The sequence below is a fragment of the Triticum aestivum genome, chromosome 7A, assembly GCF_018294505.1.
Source record: "Triticum aestivum cultivar Chinese Spring chromosome 7A, IWGSC CS RefSeq v2.1, whole genome shotgun sequence".
NCBI classification, from domain to species: Eukaryota; Viridiplantae; Streptophyta; class Magnoliopsida; order Poales; family Poaceae; genus Triticum; species Triticum aestivum.
Genome location: NC_057812.1, coordinates 131,518,485 through 131,536,617, shown reverse-complemented (window position 1 = coordinate 131,536,617; position 18,133 = coordinate 131,518,485). Strand labels below are relative to the sequence as shown.

Here is an 18,133-nt window from a genome sequence, read left to right as displayed (position 1 = left end):
GTTTTCAACCTCCCCCAATATAGTGAAGATTTGTTGGCTAGCGTCCGTGGTTGGTTCCGGTCTCCTAGTTTAATTGCATGCGTGTTGCAATGGTGTATACTACATATTCTAGCGACCCAACACTAATTATGTCTGACATAACTAAAATTAGATTCGTAACAAACTGAGCTGGCAGCGTGTGTTTTGATTGGGATACTGTTGTTTAGATTTTATAAACAACAGTTGTAATATTAAGTTAGACCCGTGTAATTCCAGTAAATTTTACAAGATAATAAAATGGTCATCAAGTTCAGTAGTAGTTTTCTTACAGTATCTCTGTAGCCTATGGAAAAAGAATTTAACCCCTTTTATGGAAATGGTCTTTGTTTTGCATAAAAGAACAGAGCTTTCAAAATGAAAAAATAATTTTGCATCGAACACCCTAAAGCTTTTGTTTTCTTACAAACAAGGCCAATTATTTTGCATCGAGCACCTTGAAGCTTTTGTTTTCTTACAAACAAGGCCAAAATTTTGACAAGTCGGGGTAATTTTTGCGGAAAATTTCGGCAGCATAACAGGTGGGGAGGTTTTTTATTCACACGCGAGGGAAACCGCATGCCATGACAATCACTCCTTCATTTTAATTAGCCCACCATCGTCACTCCTTTACACCCCAGTAGTGACATGATAAAAATTGCAGTATCGCATTGGCTCATGTTATGAATTTTGGATCGACATCCTACAACGCCTTTAGCAAGCTTCGGAAGCCTCATCAGCATCCAATGCCCGTTGCAGTGGGCAGCTCCATGCCTCATGCCCCTTGCCCTAGACAGACAACTTTATTGCTCCTCATTGTAATGCAACCGAAGACCTTTCTCTTCCCACGCTGACATAGCGCAGGACCCTCTTGTCTTGCCTTACAACCAAACTAGCATAGCAGGCTCTCCCTCTCAACAAAACAAAAAACTTCCAGCCCACATTAAGAGGTTCATTTACACATAAGTAGCCAAAATAACTATGGATTGTTAATGATACAAAGTCAAATTATAGATATTGTTCTTTTGTTATTCGACACAACATCTCAGTGGGGGTTAAAAACCACATTATTATCGGGAACCATTGAGATTGAAGTTATAATTCCAAATTCTTTCAAGAGAAAAAGAAAACTACATAGAGACATGATGATTGTACTCTACATAGCGAAGTTTTCAGATAACTGGCAAATAAATGGAAGACATGACATTCCAGATTAATACAAACCCTCGGCATCCTAATAAATCATCAAAAGAAATCATGACAATTGTACTCTACACAGGGACATTTTCCATGCCTACAGTTATACAAAGGCCTATGCAATTGCAGAAACTTGATGGAGATTTTTGTCATGGCAACTTGTACTACTTACTCATGTATGTATAGAACATGCTACTAGTAGCTGATTTTGTAGTTTACACTTCACACATTAAATTACATCCAAGGAGATGATGATGATGATGATGATACTGGTCATTTAACTAATTAACTTTATAACATGTAGACCAACAGAATAACACATTTGCGTAGTCCTACTCATCAAATGCCTCATCCCCTTGTCGTTTCAGGACAGACTTTCTTTTTCTTGTGTTAATAACATCATCGTTATGAGAAAATTCAAAATTCCGATGTGTGAAACAATAATATAGTAACTTATTGAGCATTTAAGGTGAGTCAAAGGGCATGCCAAACATTTTTATTAAGCAGCTAGCTATCTTGGCATTATACCACACTGTCAAAGCAACAGAAGAAAGCTTATTAAGCAATACAGAAGATTAAAAATAGAAAACGCAGGAGAATGTCCTAGTGTTCGCCAAAGGGGTAACACAAAATGTTGTAAGAATCCCACCGAACAAATACATAATAATGCTGGTTGTCTAGAGTGCAGTTTGGTGCCGTCAAGATAGGCCAAGGTAGTATCCTATTAATTTTGGTGTGTATCTGACCGCACAAAGAAACAAATGAAACAGGAAAGATTAACCAGTTTGTCTGGAAAGCAACAGAAAGTAGTCAAATAGATCATGCTACATCGACTACTCGCTAAACCGATTATGTGGAGTGATAAATCCTATCATTTCCCACCTATCCTCAGGTCATTGTAAAGCCCAACTAGCACTATCGTGGCTCTGTTGTTCACCCAACAATTCAACATTAAATTGTACTTAAGAATGCAGTTTGGTACCATCAAAATAGGCCAAGGTAGTATCCTATTAATTTTGCATGAAACTGTACTTCACTTTCACCTTCGGTTCTACTTAACTTGTAAGACAAAAAATATACATATTACTGAAGAACTCACCTATAGTCGATCGATTTTATTAAGGGCATAGACAGGACACGGCCAATCGGTGTTGCTGCGCACCGGGCCGACCGATCTGACCGGCGACGGACCATCTCGATGGGCCGTGCTAGCCGGGCACTGCATCATCAGAACCGCCTTTGGTTGATGGCTGCTTGCTATGCTTGCTGTTGTAGATGATGCGAGGTGTTGGCGGCTTGAGGAGGAGAAAGGAGGAGCAAGAGCAATGCGTGGGGCGCGGCCATACATAAATAGAGAGAGAGGCGGTAGGGAACGAGCGGGGAGGCGTTGGATGGCAGAGGGATCCGCGTGAGGTGTGTGAGAGGGGGCAGCCAATCGATCGAAGCGTGTTGGATCGCCGGTAGATGAGATGAAGAGGGAGGCGGTACGTGCGATTTGATGGGGCGAGAATTAAGACCCTGTTGTTTGTTTCAAGGGACTTATTGCTTTTGGGACTTATTTAAGTCCCTATAAGTTCCATCTAAACCAAACAGGAGGGACTTATATAGAGACTTAAAGTGGTGATTTGGGACTTATCAAAAAAGACTCTCAGGGAGGAGCTTATTGGGACTTATCCATCGATTCCCCTGGCTCGCACCGCTTCGCTCATGCTCCGCCCCGCATCGCTCCTACCCCGCATCGCTCCTGCCCCCCTTCGCTCCTTCCGCCGCCGCCCCCAGCACCCAAAATCGCCACCGCCCCCAGTACCCAGAAGCGCCGCCGCCATGGCCGACGATGAGGAGGACCGGATCCCCTTCTCGTCTCAGTTCCACGCGCATCATCAGGCATCGCAGGGCTCATCCGCTGGGGGAAATCTCGGAAGGGGAATGGGATCTTCGATCTCAACCACAACGTCGACGACTTCCCGGAGTTGGGCTCGTACCAGCAACTCCTCTTCGACCAGCCCGCCGGCCATGGTCTTCCTCCTACTGGACCTGGTTGTGGGAGGCCCGTGTCTCAGGGCGGAGGAAGCCGAGCACGGTCTCTGAACTTCGGAGGCCGAGCCGGCTCTCACCTGCGTCCGTTCGTCGCCCCGGGCGCAACTGCCGTTGAGGGAGGCGTGATAGGGCGTGGGAGGACCGTGTCGCAGGTCACCGGACGCGGTGTAATTCGTTTGTATAAACAAGGATTATGTGAACAAGTGTTTTATCAACTTATAAGTCCCTGCAAACAAACAGGTAGGGACTCGGGGCTTATAAGTCCCTGTAAACAAACAGGTATGGACTTATGACTTATAAATTGAGACTTAAAAAAGTCCTATGACTTATGAAACAAACAGGGCCTAAGGAGTGCATTGGTTTTGGGAGTGTCTACTTTCGAGGAACAAATGGGAGATTTGCATTGGTTTCGAGGAGCAGACGAGAGAATTAAGGAGGAAGCGTGCGTACCTGTATCTGTTTGGAAGGAGGATTTGATTAGAGTTTGTTTGCTGGACAATTGGAGAGGCGTATTTTAAGGTTGGAAGGAGACTAGAGTCTGTTGGAGATATGTCAGCTAGACTCAGCGTCCACCCAGTTTAGTGGAAGTTTTTGACAGTTGGCTGGTTGGGTAAGAGATATGTCACAGTAGCATACAAACTTTCTTTCTTTCTTTGTTTCAGTACAGTGGAGTAGACTTTCTTTGTTTCAAAGTTTCATATTCATAAGCTCGTCGTTACATATAATGATGGACGCACGGACTTGACCCATGCTTGAACTATACCAGGTTTTACTTGTGTCATATGCCAGAGAAGAGGGAGAAACCTGACGGATGAATGACTAGATGAATATGTTTCATTGGATTACAACGTACTGTCTCAAATTTGTTTCTTTCATACGATCAAAACAAACAAACTTTGATACATACATATCTGGCTAGACAGATTTTACAGTAGATTCTGCCAACAGCTTTTCACTATATTTTGTGCTACTCAACAGCATCAGCTTGGCGCCCTCTAGTTACTACATATGCACTGGTTGAACATATATATTACCACCCATCAGCATTTTGTGCAAACTACATGAAAAGATTGGCTTCATCATGCAAGAGGAGCAAACCCCTCCCTCGCCAAGGGACCTTCAACATCACCAGCATCAACCAGATCCACCCACCGCCACGCCATGCATTATTATAGAGAATAGTAGCATACATTTCTCAATTATATAAACAAGGGGACTAACAAACCTGGGCAAGCCAGTACATAACTCATCATCAATTCTCCTTCGCAAAAAAAAAAAAAAACTCATCATCAATTCTGTTTCAATCTATATCAAGTTCACACATGTCCTCCAAAAAAATGTTGATAATAAATAGGTTGATATACACGATAAATCCAATGAGGCACTGCAAATTGCACATAAGCAAGTCCCAGCCATTTTCTTGTTTAACGAGCGAGAAATATGTTATGTAGCTGAGAAGAGATGTGTACAAATGTCATGGGTTCTTTAAACACTACACAGTCTAGAGTATTGGACTCGAGCAACAACATGATCTTTAAACAACTACCAACCAAAAACTTTATCCTAATCCACTGCACACAATGCAGATTTAGTTTCGGGGGCATCAAACTCCGATGGGCCTTCATCTTGCCAAGCACCCACGCGTATTTGAATGATTATCTTATTCATCTTAGGAGCTTCCTCTCCAACCTCTTGTCAATACCTCCAAGCTTGTACATCAGATGGCCCAGTGGTGGCCGACTTGCCAGAGTCAAGATGCCAAATGACCACAATGTTGATGTGAGTCTTCTTGCCAATGGCTGAAACAAACTGCAAGATCAAATATAAAATGTGTTAGAACACAGGATCGACATAACATAATGAACTGTTTGTCAAGATTAATATGTCAAATGACCCTATGGATAGGAACTCCATGGGTTTAATCAGATAGGGTACACTTAGTTATATCCAATGAACCATGAACCAAAATCCTAGTTTACAAACATTATGTGGGCAAATGCATATAGGAGCAATGCATAAGAAATATCATGTGGAAAACACCAAAATGGCAAGCGCCCGGCATATCTATGGCCATTAATTAATAGCAGGTAACTAACAAATCCAGATAGATTAATTTTAGTTGTAAAAAGGATTCCAAAGTGACCTGATTTCCCCATTATCAACATATAAATGAATACCACTGCATGACCTTAGAAAAAGCTTGCCAACATGGCTAACCATTTTATTGTGTATCTCAGCAACCGAAGTTCAAGTCAGGAATTCGATGCAGTAAAGAAACTACTACAATGGTTTTCTTAATAGAAAGCTTCCCAAAGGAGAGGAACCAACAACTTACCTATGTCGGAACCAACGAGGAAGAGGATACCGGAAAGGCAGGGCGTTAGGCGTCAGAGTGAGCACCCGAGCATGCAGAGCTTTGCTGTCCAAACTTGTACCAGACAGCTCTGTGGTCCCGGAAGGTACGCCCAGCAACAGTGCTACAAATGTGAGCAAAAACCAAAGCCACCAGTACTCAAGGCAGGCAAACTAAAATGATGGTTTGTCAAGCATTAAGATAGACATAATAATCTAAAAATATTGAGATAGACAGGAGCGGAGCAGTCAAAGCTTATCAAGAAATCCAAAGCAAGCGAAGTTTGGGTACAGGATATTTATATTAATCTAAATGCACAATGATGCCATCAATTCCGTTATTCAGTTTGGTTTTTAGCTTTTGTAGCACTGTGCAATCAAAACTTCATAATATTGTCATTAAAATTACAGCTGCAAGCCAGCAAGGTTATCATAGATTTTCGTTCTGCACTGTGGTCATGGAGTGATAAGATAAAACATGCCAGACATATCAATTGTTTGTTGGTGTTATCATGCACAGTGGTTCTTTTTTTTAGGGATCATGCATAGTGGTTCTACAGAGTAAATTCTGAGCAGAACAGGCTAACAACATGATAATTGCTACCAACGATTTACTTGAAAGCAGCTGCTACAGTAGTAATAACAAATTCAGTAGTTGTTATACATGTGATTTCAGTGATGTTCCTCCAACTTATACGGATCAGAGGTTCAGAAGCAGTAATAATTGGGTAGTTTCACATGGTAGTAGCAGCCACCTACCTATCCAACCTGCCTACCTAACGAACACAATTTGGGGGAAGCCATGGCCGTGAACACAAACGCACAAGCCACACGAGCAGATGGTGGATGCCCGCAACAGCAAGGGGTGGGCAGAAGGGGTTGCGCAACGTACGTACCGAAAACATAACGGCCAGGTGGGTGAGGTCGGCAAGACCGTTGAGATCACCGTCGCTGCTGCCGAGCGAGTCCTCTCCGTTCCCGCTCTCTAGGAAGACTCTCCTGCTGCTGTGGTGGCTCCTGGACCCCTCCCATCGGCGCGTCCATAGCAAGAGCTCGCCCGTCGGTGGCTCTCCCGCCACCCCTAGGTGGCATCCTTGTTGTTGGCGCCCTCCGTCGTGTCGCCACCGTGATGGGGACGCGGGGCTGACGAACCAATGAGGGGATCGAACCCCGTGACGGATTTCGGGCGAGATCCGGCGAGCGGACTCGCACCGTGCGCGGTGGGTGTTACTGATCCACCTCCCAAGCTTCAGAAGGTGCAGCGGCGGCGAGGGGAAGAATTTTTTTGGCTCTGAATACCAATGTAACACCCCCGATCTGAGAGGGGATCGGTGATCTAAGTGGGTGAGATGGAACAGGTGAGGAAGGGGATGAGCTTGGAGAAGGGGTTTAGATTTCAGAGGAAAGTTTAGATACAAGAAAAGTGATTCACACGCATGACTCACTCGACCAATAGGCTGGTCCTTTTAAACCCCACACACTCACACCCAGGCTAGGGCCCCGCTTGCCAGCCTTGCCAGGTCACGCCGTCCAGGGGTGGACCGGTGTGACACGAACCAATGAGCGGGCGGAGCGGGAGAAGACTCCGAGGAAGAGTCCTCGGTATGGCTTCGTTAGGTTGAGGAGGCGCCGGCGGGAGCGCATGTCCAGGAGGCGCTGCTGTCGACCGGCCGCCGCCGCCGCATCTGGGTGGTGGGAGCTGGGTTGGGGTTGAGATGTAGGTGGGGGCTTGTATAGGAGGAGGTGGTGGCGGAGGCAGGAGGGGTTCCTCTTGACGTCTGAAAGGGCTCCCTCGTCGCCAGCCTTGTCGGGGGTGAGCACGGGCAATGACGGCGGCTCCAAGAAAGAGAGAGGAAGTAGGGAGGAGGCGAGCCGGGGTGGGGGGAACCGGATCCTCTAACATTGTGAAGGAAAGTCACGGTGCTACAGTGTTTGCCTAGTGTAAAATGAAAAAGGAAAGTTAGGGACTGTTAGTAGGTAGTTAGTAGGTTGTTTATTGTTGATATTTACTGTAGATATAAATAATTTAAAATTAATTTTATTTCACCATCAATTTATTTGTATGTAATTACTATAAATGTACACGGTAGATCATCAATTTGCAAATTAATTTAAATTATTTTAGCAATAATCATATGGATAGAAAGAAGGAAAGCTAGAGACCTTAACTTTCCTTCTTAATGTTAGAGGATCCGGTTCCGGAGTGGGGGAAAGTGTCAGGTGCTCCCAGCCTTAGCATACTCCCGGTACTCCAATGCCAAAAAACATTTTTTTAACGTTTCAAAAATTCCGAAAAAATTGTGAATGTTCACAATGAATGTGACTATAAGTCCTAAAAATTTCAGGTCCAAACTCGAAACACATATTGAGAAACAAAAATGTGAAATCTAGCATGAATAGTGTAAAGAAGAGACAAAAGGAACATTGACACTATTTAGATCTGGATTTCTCTTTTTTTGTTTCTCAATGTACATTTCGATTTTAGATCTAAAATTTTTAGGGGATGTAGTAACATTTCTTGTGAACATTCTCATTTTTTCAGAATTTTTTGAAATATTTAAAAATCATTTTTTGATATTGGAGCACTGCGAGTACCGCAAGGCTGGGAGCACTGAATACTTTCCCGCTGGGGTGGATCGGTGATGTGTTTTCGGCAAACGATGATGGGCAGGATTGCGCCTGAAAAATAAGATTTTGTGCGAGGGACAGATGAAGGCGAGGCAAGGCCAGGCAGACAAAAAGTGGGAGGCGTAAGACGGGATATGGAACATTATTATTGCAGTGTCATTTTTGTGAAAACCCCCTCAGTGAATTCCCGACACAACCCACACTCCCTGGTCGTCTCCCCCACTCGTCTCCCTTGCACGTCGGAGCCCTTGCTCGGCTCCCCCGCCCTACGCCTCCACCACGTTGCTTCCCTCTCCTTGTTCCCTTGCTCATTCCCCAAGGTGAACCACGGGAAGGAGAAGGCTTGATTTTTGTTTTGGATCTGCTTTGGAGTTACAGAATATAATTTGATCATTTTTCTGATCATTTTTCATATATAATTTGTCTGATTTGGAGTTACAGAATAAAAGTTATGAATTTTTGAAGTTTAAATAATATTCTGGAATTTCCTGATTTAAATTAATTCCAGAAATATATATATTGCGCCAGCATGACGTCAGCATGACGTCAGTGGTCAACTGCGGCTGGCTGGGGTCAAACCTGACGTGTGGGGTCCACACGTCAGTGACAGGGGGGTTTAACAGGGTTAATTTAATCCTAATTAGGAATTAGTGGCGCTGGGGCCCACTGGTCAGTGTCAGGGGTTAACTAACAGTGATTAGCACTAATCTGACCACCTGGCCGACGGGGCCCACGCGTCAGTGACCCTGGGGGGGTCAAACCCCAGGTCAGACAGGTCAAACCCACCGGCGACATGACGCCGGCGAGGCCCGAGACGGCGGCGCGATTCGGAAACGCGCTACAGGGCACGGGCGAGGCTGTGCTTGGGCTCGTTGGAGAGCCCTTGCTCCCGCGCGTCGAACGGTGGTGGTGGCCGTGCCTGAGGTGGCCGGTAGCGACGACGGCGAGCTCGTGAGCGGCGGCCGGAGTTCGGGTGCGGTCGGGATCGGCGTTGCTGCTTGCAGGCGAGGGGGCTGAGGCACTGGAGGGGCTCTACGGGTCCTTACGGACTTGTTGGACTCGCCGGGGTGACCAAATGGTCACCGGAGCTGCGTCGACGGCGAGCTCGGCGACGGCGGAGGTTCGGCCGTAGTGGGAAACGGGGTTACGGTGCGGGAACGAGGGGGAAAAGAGGGGGAAACGGTGGCGGAGCTCACTGCGGTTGCAGTGGGCGTCAAAGCGGGCTCGGGGACGCGCTGAAGACGGCGAATCGACGGCGATGGTGGTCGGAGCCCGAGGAGGAAGACGATGGCGTGGAGGCGATGCAGAGCTTCCCGAGGGGCTTGGCTTGGTGGGGAGGAAGAGGGGATCGCGGCGGAGCTCCTGAGCTCAGCGGAGGGGCGAGGGGTGGCCGGTGACGGCTGCTATGGCGAACGGCGGCGATGGTGGTGTTCGGCCGTGAGAGAGAGAGCAAGGGAGAGGAGGGGAAGAACCGAGGGAGAGTGAGAGAGAGCAGGGGAGGGCGTGGCGTCGTCCGGGGCATCGAGACGAGGAGGGGAGGGCAGGCAGGCAAGCGAGCAGGTGGCGTGGCGCGGTGGCGCGCGCGCGCGCCGGCCACACTCCCCTCCCTCTGTCGAGGACGAAGACGACAGAGGAGGGAGGCGGGCTGGGCCGCCTGCTGGCTGGGCCGGCCAGCTGGCTGGGCCGGCCAGCTGGCTGGGCCGGACAGGGAGGAGCCCAGGTAAGCTCCTCCTTTTATTTATTTTTCTTTTTCTAATTTCTGACATTTGTTTTGATTTAAATAAAATATTAAATCATTTATTTACCTTATGCCAATTTTTGCAGGAGCTAGATATATTATTCCAGAGCTCCTTTATAAATGGCATAATATTTGGACATATATTAATATATATAACTAATATATTTCCAATGCAAATATTTATGCATTAATTCCAAATACCCAAAATAAATACCTATGAGCTCTTAAAAATATTGGTTTGATTTTTATCTCTGTCCAATATTTTCAGAGAGCAACATGAGCATTTTCTTGGACCTTTTTGGAGAAATTTTTATTTGGATCATTTTCAAAAATGATTCTGAGGGTTTCACAAATCCCCATTTCAAATTAAATGGAATTTTAAACTTGATGCACACACTCTGATGCATGACTAGCTAGGGTGTGACAACTCACCCCCACTCAAAAGAATCTCGTCCCGAGATTTGGGTTCCTCCGAGAAGAAGGCGGGATACTCGAGTCGAAGACGATCCTCCCTTTCCCAAGTTGCTTCATCCTCAGAATGGTGCGACCATTGTACTTTGAGAGACTTGATATTATGACGTCGGGTGGTACGTTCGGCCTGATCGAGGATACGAATGGGGTACTCTCGATATGTAAGATTATCTTGGAGATCAAGCGTTTCGTGGTCCACTCCACGGATAGGATCCGAGAAGCAACGCCTGAGTTGAGAAACGTGGAAGACATCATGGACTCTGGAGAGGTGCGGAGGTAGTTCCAGCTGGTAGGCAACTTCTCCTCGTTTGGCGAGAATGCGAAAAGGTCCAATGTAACGAGGAGCCAATTTGCCTTTGATACCAGAACGATGGGTTCCCTTCTGAGGGGTGACCCGAAGATAAGCCTTCTCGTCAACCTCGAAAGTCATAGCCTTATGTTTTCGGTCATATTGACTCTTTTGACGAGATTGGGCTGTTTTCAACTTTTCACGAACGATACGAACTTGTTCTTCTGCTTCCTGAATCATATCCGGGCCAAAGAATTGTCTTTCCCCGGTCTCTGACCAGTTAAGGGGTGTTCGACACCATCGTCCATAGAGAACTTCAAAAGGGGCTTTACCCAAGCTAGATTGATAGCTGTTGTTGTAAGCGAATTCGGCAAATGGAAGGCACTTCTCCCAGTCCATTCCGAATGAGATAACAGAGGCTCGAAGCATGTCTTCTAGAATCTGGTTGACGCGTTCCACTTGACCACTCGACTGAGGGTGGAAGGCGGTGCTAAAGGAGAGACGGGTTCCCATAGCATTTTGGAAGCTTTCCCAAAATCGAGAGGTGAAAAGACTTCCTCGATCCGAGTTAATTTCCAAAGGAACACCATGGAGAGACACTATACGGGAGATGTATAAGTCTGCCAATTGACTAGCGGTTATACTCTCACGAACAGGTAGGAAATGGGCTACTTTGGAAAGACGATCGACAACGACGAAGATAGCATTATTCCCTCTCTTGGTCCTGGGAAAACCGGTAATGAAATCCATACCAATTTTATCCCATTTCCATTCAGGAATAGCTAAGGGTTGAAGGGTGCCAGCAGGCCGTTGGTGCTCTGCTTTTACACGACGACAGACGTCGCAATTTGCAATATACTGAGCAATCTCTCTCTTCATCCTAGTCCACCAGAACCTCTGGCGTAGGTCCTGATACATCTTAGTACTACCGGATGAATGGTGAGAGGAGATTCATGAGCCTCCTTAAGGATCAATCGCCTCAGGTTTCGCACTTTGGGAACCACTAGTCGATTCCCGAAGTATACGACCCCTTGATCTTTAATGGAGAAACAATTCGCAACTCCTTTCTGGATGTTTCTCTTGATGCGGGAAATTCCCGGATCTACCTTCTGTGCTTTGATAATCTGATCCGTAAGGGTAGATTTTGCCACCAAGGTGGAAAGAAAACCTTGAGGTACAATGTGAAGGTTAAGCTTCCGAAATTCCTCATGGAGAAGCGGTTGACTTTGTTGTAACATCAGGTTGTTACAATAAGATTTACGACTTAGCGCATCAGCCATGACGTTGGCTTTCCCTGGGGTGTAGGTTATTCCTAAGTCGAAGTCTGTGATCAACTCAACCCAACATCTTTGCCTGAGATTCAGATCCGGTTGGGTGAAAATGTACTTCAGACTTTGGTGATCAGTGAATATTTCGCAAACGGTTACCGAGGAGGTAATGTCGCCAGGTCTTAAGTGCATAGACTACGGCTGCAAGCTCTAGATCATGAGTAGGATAATTCTCCTCATGTGGGTGCAATTGCCGTGAAGCGTAGGCAATTACGTGTCGATCTTGCATGAGAATGCAACCTAGTCCTTGTCGCGAGGCGTCGCAGTAGATAACAAAGTCCTTGGAGAAGTCTGGCGGTACCAGTACGGGAGCAGAGGTCAGGCGTCTTTTCAGTTCCTGAAAGCTGTGCTCACATTGTGGAGTCCATTCGAACTTCTTATCTTTCTTGAGGAGTTCGGTTAGAGGTTTGGCAACTTTGGAGAAGTTCTCGACAAAGCGACGACAATAGCTCGCTAAGCCCAGAAAACTCCGAACTTGCTTGACCGATTCAGGTGGAGTCCAATTAAGGACGGCTTGAACTCGCTCAGGGTTAACAGCAATACCTTTACCAGATATTACATGACCCAGATAGGTCACTTCTGATAACCAGAATTCACATTTAGAAAATTTGGCATAAAGGCGATGCTCTCGAAGTTTCCTCAACACTAGCCTTAAATGTTCGGCATGTTCTTCCTCGTTCTTGGAGTAGATGAGTATATCATCGAGATAAACTACGACGAATTTATCCAGATACTCCATGAAGATTGAGTTCATTAACCGAGAAAAGGTGGCTGGAGCGTTGGTTAATCCGAAGGACATGACGGTGTACTCGTATTGGCCATAACGAGTAACAAAGGCCGTTTTAGGAATGTCCCCGTTTCTGATTTTGATTTGATGGTAGCCCAACCTCAAATCCATCTTGGAGAAGACTGAGGATCCAGCAAGCTGATCATACAGGTCGTTGATCCTGGGAAGTGGATATTTATTCTTGATTGTGACCAAATTGACAGGTCGGTAATCTACAACCATCCGGTCTGTACCATCCTTCTTCTTGACGAATAGGACGGGGCAAGCCCACGGAGATGAGCTAGGTCGGATGAAACCCTTTTTCAAGGACTCATCGAGTTGTTTCTTAAGCTCGGCTAGTTCTAGTGGTGCCATCTTATAAGGTCTTCTAGCAATCGGAACGGTTCCTGGAATGAGGTCTATTACGAACTCAACATCCCTGTCAGGTGGAACACCTGGCAATTCTTCTGGGAAGACATCCGGGAAGTCACGGACTACCGGAATGTCCTCAAGGTCTGGCAAAGGGCTGGCGTTAAAAGAATATAATTGTCGCTTGGCTATTCGGGTCAAGACATTGACTATCTTCCCCGAAGGATGGGTGAGCTGAACAGTCCTAGAGAAGCAATCAATTTTGGCTTGATGAGCTGACATCCAGTCCATACCCAAAATGATATTAATATCTGAAAATTTAAGGGCTATCAAAGATGCAAGGAAAACAAGTCTGTCGACTTGGATTTCATTTCCATGGCTTACTCTAGAAGTTTGCCATTTGGATCCCGGAGTTTGAATTACCATAGAGGTTGGCATATCACCGAATGCGACGTTATGCAAACGAGCATAGTTTTCAGATATAAAAGAATGAGAGGCTCCTGTATCGAAAAGAACAGATGCCGGGTGGCAATTAACAAGAAGCGTACCGAGAACGACGTTGGGATCCTCTTGAGCTTCTTCGGCAGAGATACAGTTGACATGGCCACGCGAGGCGGTGACCGGCTTGGCGTGGAATACCTTTCCTGTCGGCTTGCCACGGCCAACAGCTTCAGCAGACTGGTTGGGGTTGGTCTGGGGACACTCACGCATATAGTGGCCAGATTCCCCACACTTGAAACAAGTCACGGAACTGGTACGTGGAGGAGCATTGTTGGTTGGACCCCATAGGGCTTGGCCGGTGCAGACTGTTGAACAGGGCGAGGTGCCTGGAAAGATGGCCTCGGTGTGAACCTGGGTGGCAGGGCAGTGTTGGGTACCCACACGCGGCGCTTCTGAGGACCAGCACCGGATGAGGAACCCATGTCACGGCCATGCTTGCGTGTTGCGTCATAGTCAGTCTGACCAGTTTCAGCACTGATGGCTTTGTTGACAAGTTTTCTGAAAGATGTGCACTCATGCAGACGGAGGTCGCGGCGAAGCTCAGGACTAAGTCCCTTACGAAACCTTGCTTGCTTCTTGGCGTCAGTAGAAACTTCCTCGGTTGCATATCGTGCGAGGTTACCAAACTCCCTGCTGTAAGCATCCACAGAAAGTCGGCCTTGGGTGAAACTGCAAAATTCCTCACGTTTACGGTCCATGAGACCCTCCGGAATGTGATGTTCACGGAAAGCCTCGCTGAATTCAGCCCAAGTAGTGACATGGCCCGCCGGGCGCATAGCTCCATAATTCTCCCACCATAGACTGGCGGGGCCTTCAAGATGATATGCAGCAAAGGTGACCTTGTCAGCCTCCGCTACCAGCGCGGAACGCAGTTTGTGAGAGATACTGCGAAGCCAGTCATCAGCGTCGAGAGGCTCGACGGAGTGGTGGAACGTGGGTGGATGCAATTTGATAAAATCACTGAGTGACACCACGTTAGTCCTCTGATGGTGTGCTGTGTTCTGTTCAATACGCTCCAACAAACGGTTGGTCTCCCGCTTGTTTTCTCTCAGCTTCCATCATAACCTCGGCTAGGGAAGGAGGATGAGGCAGATTTGCATCCCTGACTTCACTGCCTTCGGCCTGCTCTTGAGGAGCAGGGTTAGTGTGCGTGTTGACCATCCTAGGTAAACAAGACAATGATTTAGTCAGGATGATAAAATTCCAACATAGGATACAAAATGTAAGGAATAACTCGGAATGCAAGATGATCATCCGTATGACATGGTAGATACAGAAACTGCTTCTTTTATTCCATCGTCATACACACCATACAGGGTTTAGTACAAGACCAAACAAAGTACTATTACGGTGAAAAGAGGATTACATCTCATCGGAGGCATCCCAAGCTCCTATACATTATTTTTCTACATCTCCGGAAAGAGTACAAACTAGGTCATATCCCACGATCACGCGGGACGATAGACAACACAGCTAGAGCAAACTAGCGATACTACCACTAGCTCAGACTGATCCGTAGTAGTCTTCGTAGAAGTCACCTCCATAGCCTGGAAGCTCAACATGATCATCCGGAAACAGACGATCTCGCGGAGCTTGTGAACCATAGGGGCTAGGATGAGGCCTTGGACCAACAGACGGTGGCCTGCGGGGACCGCGAGGTGGGGTGATGCCTCCTACATCACGCCAACCCATCACGTCTGGCAGAGCAGATCTCACAGGATAGAGATCGCGCATATCTGAATATCCAGCTTGCACCGCCGGTGCGAACCGAGTCAAAGTGGCCCAGTGGTCAGCACGGGTATTGAAGAGCTCTAACCTTAAGGCCCGATTTTCACGGTCCTTATCCTCGAGCATCTCAGCAGTGGTGCGAGTCCGTGAATCCTCCTGAGTGGGGTCAGCATAGATAGCCTGGAGATACCCTTGTGCTCCCGGAAGTGATCCTGGCATATACCGGAAATCAGAGTCCCAAAATAGACCAGATCTGACTCGCATGATGGTCATCATAGAGTAGGCGGCGTCCTGCACAGCCATCTCAATAGTAACCCCGAGTCCATAGGAGCAGTGAAGGGGCTCGGTGGATCCAGGATAAGATGGAAATATCCTGACAGTGCAGAGATACTGGCTTTGATTGAAGTCCCGAAATTGCTCTTCGACCGTGTACTCAGGATACCAGCGGTATCCAGCCTCAGTCATTACCCTGACCAACTTGGCAGTATGGCCGGGTACATCTAGGCATCGAGTCAGGCGAACCACTTGATTGAGGTCGCGAGTGGCCATCTGAAAGCACAATCATAATGCAAAGGCATTAGAATTTCTAGCAAAATTTCGGTAGCATAACAGCTGTAAATGCTCAAAAAGGATTTTGAGACATTTAACAAAGGATTACATACACACTCATCATCATCATACCAAGTTCTGAGACCATCCTAGCAACATAATGTGGTAGTAGAACTGAACTAGGCTTGTATCCATCAAACTTATAAGGTACTACTGATTAGCAACACGTGATCCTGATAGCGAGAATAGATCCTAATTCCTTAACCCCCGGTGGAAGAATGGACTGACTCAGATCAGAATGTCATAAGATAAAGGAGTAAAAAGAGCCTTACGTTCCAACCCACAAACAATTCCCCTACATATAACTAAAGAATTTCTAGACTCAACATCGACCAGTTTGGCTTGGAGAACCTACAGGCAGTCCGGCTCTGATGCCAACACTGTCAGGACCCCGACTCGATGTCACATCGATCTAGCCGGTAACACCTCATATCACTTTGCGGCCTCACGCACGGTATCCCCACGGGTGTCGCCTTACCTTTGCCCGTGACCGTTTGCGCCTTTTGGCTCACGTATATGCTAGTGTCGCTAGCATCCATATGATAAGGAGCCCGGGCTGACATGACTAGTCGTAAATCCAAAGTGGCACAGACTTACAGGGACAGGCATCCATGACCCAGCTTCGAACATGTCGGTCATCAGCAAGTGGGTCCGGGCTGTAGCACTGGGCTAGCAGGACTCCGGTAAACCGGGCTGTAGCGGGCTAACAGGACTCCGGTACTCAAAGCGTCACATTTCCCCGAAGGGACAGACACAGGAACGAAGAAGGACACATGTCGGCCAGCCTAAGTGTTCCAGAGCAGTAGCAAGCTACCATGGCTCAGCGGTAACACTAGGAGACATTTCCCGGTAAGAGAGGCTACTAAAGATAAACAACTAGATAGTCAGATCCCACACATACCAAGCATTTCAATCATACACACAATATGCTCGATATGTGCAAATACAACGAAGCATCACAACATGACTCTACGACACAAGCACTTTATTTAAGGCTCAGGGAGCCATACATAACATACACAAAAGGTACGGGTCTCACGACCCAACATTCAAGTCATACAGTCATACAAACCAGCAGCGGAAGTAACTTGTCTGAGTACAGACAACTAGTAAAATAAAAGAGGCTTGGAAAGCCTAACTATACTACGTGGTCCTTCACAAGCTCAGGGTCACCACCTGGGCCTTTAGCCTACTCGTTGATGTCAATATCTACAAAGAACCCATCAGAAGGGGTTGCAGCGTCTTCTGTAAAAAATGTAAATTATAGCAACATGAGTACAAAGGTACTCAGCAAGACTTACATCAGATCCTACATACATGCATATTATCAAGAAGGGTTGGTGGAGTTATTGCAGCAAGCCAGCTTTGACTCTTGGCTAGACTATCCTACGATACTGCAGCTTGAAATGGTTTTGCGCACACGAGTCCACTACTCACCACTTCAATACACTACCGAGGATCCGCCTCCGTCTTCCTACGGAAGAGCCATCCTCGCACTCACACTTATCTTGAGGCTTTTAGTAGTTTCCATTTACTTGTCTATGAACTGTATAGGCAACCAAGTAGTCCTTTACCGCGGACGCGGCTATTCGAATAGATCATGTTAACCCTGCAGGGGTGTACTTCTTCATACACGCTCTCACCACTTACCGTCGTTTACACGACATGTACTCGGCAACCTTCAAGCGGAAGCCCAACGTGGGTGTCGGCCACGACCTACCTAACCACCTAAGCCTCCAGTCCAGGTTTATCGCCTATCCAGGTTCCATCCGCAGGGAGTCCGGCCGAGGTTTCCCATACGGCCCCGAACGATGTGAACAGGGTTCCCGAGATACCTAACGGGTATCGGTACACCGTGCCACGTACCTACCGCATCACAGCCCACCCCTACGGTCAGCGCTGTCCACGGCCTCCAGTAGGCTACAAACACCAGAAACTACTTGCAACTCCTGGACGGAGAACTAGGGTGAATAAGAAGCCGAGAGGGTCCATTGGTTTCGGGCCCAATGCATGGTAGTAGCTGATTCTTAAATCACACATACAAATCTCAGTGCTTAAGGTCGGCTTCAATGAAACAACCCACCATGTACTCCTACATGGCCTCT

At 47.0% G+C, this 18,133-nt stretch overlaps 1 long non-coding RNA gene across 1 annotated transcript; it reads right to left on the bottom strand.

Moving 5' to 3' along the window:
- Positions 1 to 4,524: 4,524 nt before the first annotated feature.
- LOC123149982 (uncharacterized) lies at positions 4,525 to 7,414 on the bottom strand. Its single transcript, XR_006474896.1, has 3 exons — positions 6,498 to 7,414; positions 5,585 to 5,726; positions 4,525 to 5,058 (listed from the first exon to the last, which is right to left on the bottom strand). It is a non-coding gene; the product is annotated as an uncharacterized lncRNA (long non-coding RNA).
- Between the last annotated feature and the right edge of the window lie 10,719 nt (positions 7,415 to 18,133).